The sequence below is a fragment of the Austrofundulus limnaeus genome, unplaced genomic scaffold, assembly GCF_001266775.1.
Source record: "Austrofundulus limnaeus strain Quisiro unplaced genomic scaffold, Austrofundulus_limnaeus-1.0 Scaffold104, whole genome shotgun sequence".
NCBI classification, from domain to species: domain Eukaryota; kingdom Metazoa; phylum Chordata; class Actinopteri; order Cyprinodontiformes; family Rivulidae; genus Austrofundulus; species Austrofundulus limnaeus.
Window position 1 is genome coordinate 1,172,172 of NW_013952506.1, and position 4,569 is coordinate 1,176,740.

Genomic DNA, 4,569 nt, shown 5'->3' on the forward strand with positions numbered 1-4,569 from the left:
CTGTATATATATAGACACATAAGCTGTCTGTTTCGCCCGGCCCAATATCTCCTGCTGGCTCACSGAGAGCAGCTTGGCTCGGGCCGGTGGCTTCAACCTGCAGGCAGCCATAGGACAGCCCAAGCGGAGCTGTCTGCCACTCCTGTGCTTCATTAGGAAACAAAATATAAGGTTTCCACTCCATTAGGAATGACTTTAGGAGTGAAAGCACATAAGACGCCGACTCACCTCATCAACAATGCATTGCAATAACGGCTGAGGATGAATGAGAGTGAGCAGAGAAGGGAAAGAAGGGGAGGGGAAAAAACAGCATTAGCTTGTATGCAATGTCTTTACAGCAGAGTGAAAGGGGGGTGGGAGGGGATCATTAATGCAATAAAATGTGGTCAGATTAATCAAACGCCTCAAACTCTTATGAAAATATTACAGGGGGAGAATTTTCTATTACATCTAATGGTATCTAATTTAATACTGGCAGTTAAGAGCTTGGGCATCTATTTATTGTGAAACACAATTTAGGAAGTTTAAAGGGAAGCAGTGAAGCATGAGTGCAACGTAGCCGTCAGGAACATAGGTAGAGGTTATTTTTTTTCTTATTTCCTTTCCAGCAAAACTCATAAAAGCTTACCATTAAAGACTGTAGGTTTGAGTTTTTTTTTCTTTTATTTTGGAGTGAGGTGGATACACAGAGGAGCCAATATGTAATTAGTGTGTCATAATCAAAATGACCCACTCGGACACTTTATGTTCAGCAAGACAAAATGACTGCACTGGCGGTAGCAATCTGTGGGCATGTGCTAACACCATTAGCATAATGAAAATACACAAATGTTAATAGCTCCCCTCTTGATACGGACAAAGCGCTGAGACACAATGCTAATTTAACTCCTTTCTCACTAACCTGCAGGTTGTGTGGTGCAAACACTGAGAAACATACGTCGTGTCTGTAAATGGCTTGGAGGAAGGAAGGGGGAAACAAAAAAGTGTTCTTGTCTCTTAAAAACAATCTCTGAAAWGTATCATTCCCCCTGTCACACATCTCCTGAGAGAGATACTCTGTGGAAGATCTCGTTTTCAATTAAAATCTCATTTTGCCCGAAAGTTGCGATGAAATCATGTCGTGAATTAGCACATGAATTTACATACTGGGATGCCTGCCAATGTGCAGAGAGACTAATTTACCTTAAAGATTGATTTTTTTTTCTCTCCTCCTGAAAAGGATTTCAGCAATGGCATGAGAGCAATGGTGCATACAMGTAAGATCTGAAGAAACATTTACCAAAATCCAGCTGCAGTGAACAACTCCCATCGTAAGATGCAACTAGGAGTGGGGAATAACAAATTTTAGGGTCTATTTATAAGCACCGCAAGCTTTTCTTACAAAAAAAAAAGAGTTTCTTTAAAGTTATAACAAGGACAAAAAGAAAAGGAATAAAAAAACAAGAACTTTTCAAACMTTCACAAGGACACGAATACTGAAGCCATAAGTGTTTTCTGGTAATGCTTCAACAGAATGGATCACTTCAAATTTGGAAGGACATGTTGAAATTACTTATCTTTTATTATCGATTTGAAAATATTCGTGCATTTCGACAAACGACGAGTGACAAAGAAGCAGCAAACGATCTTGTCATCATCTAGAGGAGAAAAGACGGCATTGACAAATTATGCTACTCCTTAATAAAAAATAAAAAAGTAAAAAATTCAATGGATAGTGCTATTCTCTTTTTTTCTTTTGAAGTTTTTAAGATATCCACCTGCATGAGGCCACACTTGATGTTCTTTCACCAAGAAAACAGCCCTTCAATCAGCCATCCATCTGGCCACAGATTGTCCACATTAAATCACTTGCTCATTTCGCAAGGCCTTCTCTGACAAAGAGCTGCAGCTGTTATTGATTCATTCTCTCAATTAAATAAAGCTTTGCTCCCTCCACACCTTGTAAATACCCAGAGACCCCCTATCCGGCACAATATCCATTCTTCTTCCACCGCCAGCATTATCAGTCTGCACGGAAAATTAATTCCCCCCACTACTGCAGAAATAACTATAATTGCAAACTACACAGAGAKAGAAATTGGAAAGACGTTTTAATATACATTTCCAGGTGTATTCTCCATTTGTTCAAGTCAATAACATTTTTCATTAACATTAGCAATAAAAAAGCACACACAAGTTCTGTCCCCTGTTCATTTCCTTTTTAATTCAGAGATGAAATCACAACAGTCATTCCAAACTGCTACGAGCTGCACTTTCTCATTTAATTTGCTTAAAGTCCTTTAAATGAGATTATTGCTGGCTATCAACTATAAAACATTTTCAATTTACATATTTATCAACTGAATGAGCCACGTCTCACAATAGGTAAGCTGTAATGTGATTGAATATTGATGCCATCCATCAATATGAAGAGTGAAAGGTGTGTTATTTTAGGTATTTGAGTTRTATTTTTGTTGATTAGAAGATTTTTTATGCTTTCTTTGTTCTTTTGAGGAGGAGTAMAGAGAGCTTTGGTGTAGATGGATGCTCAGGTTTCCTTACAGGCAGGCCGAGACAAGAGGAAAACTCTGCCTGTCTCTGCCTTCAGTGCTGTCCCGCTGGCAATCCAGCAGGTGGGCAGAGATCTGCTCAGCTCTGAGGTCAGCTCTCTGCTCGTCTGTGCTGGAATTATGAGCTCTAGCCTTTTGGCCCGTGGCGCACAGATTTAGCTGTGACCCCCCGAACACGGCCTCCCCCAGAGGCGGGGCAAATTTTTATCACCACGTTTTTACAACTTTGCTCCAAAAAGCCAGCCCCACACTCGCCACACCAAACACGCAGGCCAATCCAGCTGAGCCAGTAGCTCCCCCCCCCCCCCATCTCATCTCAGCCATAATGGGGAAAGGCAGCCCCCCCCCCCCCCATCTCATCTCAGCCATAATGGGGAAAGGCAGACCTCTGTGAGCAGGAACTCMGTAGGATTCGTGGGAAATGAGGGCATGTCGTGGAATGAGCTGGGACAATGGCAGCTCACAGCCTTCATTTCATTGAATGGGAACCGAAAAAGTTTCCAAGTGGTAAGGACCAAATTTGGAAAGTTAATGATGTGTTTTTTTTCCATATTAGCTAAAACAGGCAAATTCCAGAAAAGTATGATTAATTTTTAAATAACTTAGAAATAATTGTGTACAACTTAGCTTATATCAATGGTTCCCAAACTTTTCAGCTTTTAACCAACAAAACAGCAGCAGCAGAAATATGTCCCCCACCCCCCACCCCCAACTAAATACAGGTATAGTAACAATATTCATGATGCTATTTTAATCCATTTTAAATAACCTTAAGTACATTTTATAAAAACTAAGGCAAAAACATTCGTTTATACTCATTTCGAAATGTAATTTGTTTTGAAAAGCTTTTCAAGACCCCACCTTGATGTTTTAGGACCCACAGTTGGATATTGTTTCAAAGGGATAATTTTACAAATTACAACAAATATGAACAACTTCACATTCAAATAAATTAAATATTCATTTTGTTAATGAAAATACCTTCTTGTATGTCAAAGCTTAAACTAATACAAAGTTATTAGCACTCAAAATGTATGTTGGGGATGACTGCCAGCTACTACCACAGCACATTTTACTTTAAAAACTGCACAAGTTGCAGCCATTTTTGTGTTTACAAAAGTTGATTAGCTGCAGCAGCTATCCTGATTGTCTCTAAAGGTTTATCAGTTGTTCATATACATCCAATAACCACAAGAGTTTGAATGAAGTGTGTCCACTTGCTCATGAGCTATTTTGCTAAGAGACAGACAAGATTAACTCCAACAGGTTATGCCAACAGATCATGTGATCTGTTTGGATTATGCATTGGGGATGAGTTTCATCCAACATGCGATGATTATTTTTAGGTAGTTTCATTAAAATTCATTCAGTGCTTCAGTAAATATTTTGCTAACAGAGAGACAAACACAGACACAAGAAATGACATGATCACCCACCTTTCATAACAGCCAGTTTATGATTATAAAACACTTATTTGTAGCATATTTTAAAGGCACATGTGTTGGATYACCAGACATTTACTCATATGAATCGATAAAACCTTTTCAGTTTTACCTGCTACTCTGTCTGTAAGAAAACCATCGTGACATTTATATTAGAGTCTCCGCTTCCTTCTTTCGCTCGTGTTTTTTTTTTTTTTTTTTTTTTTTTGGGGGGGGGGGGGTGCTCATGCACGGTCCTATCAAAGATGAGAAAGAAAGAGGGGAGAAAAAAATGAGCCAACGCGAGCGATCTAATCAATCAGAAAGCTCTTTGCTAGCGGCTGCATGCACATTAGACCACATCTTCACGATTTTCAGAGCAAACATGGAGCAAAACTCCATTACCTCCTGACACAAAATGCAAATGTATCACAACATGGGGTGGGAAGGAATTAAAGACCCTTCTCTAATCAATGACAAACCAGGATGAAACCCTCTCTTCCATGGATCTGCCATGGGCAAACCCCAAGTCCCCTGAAAACACACACACACACACACACACACACACACACACACACACACACACACACACACACACA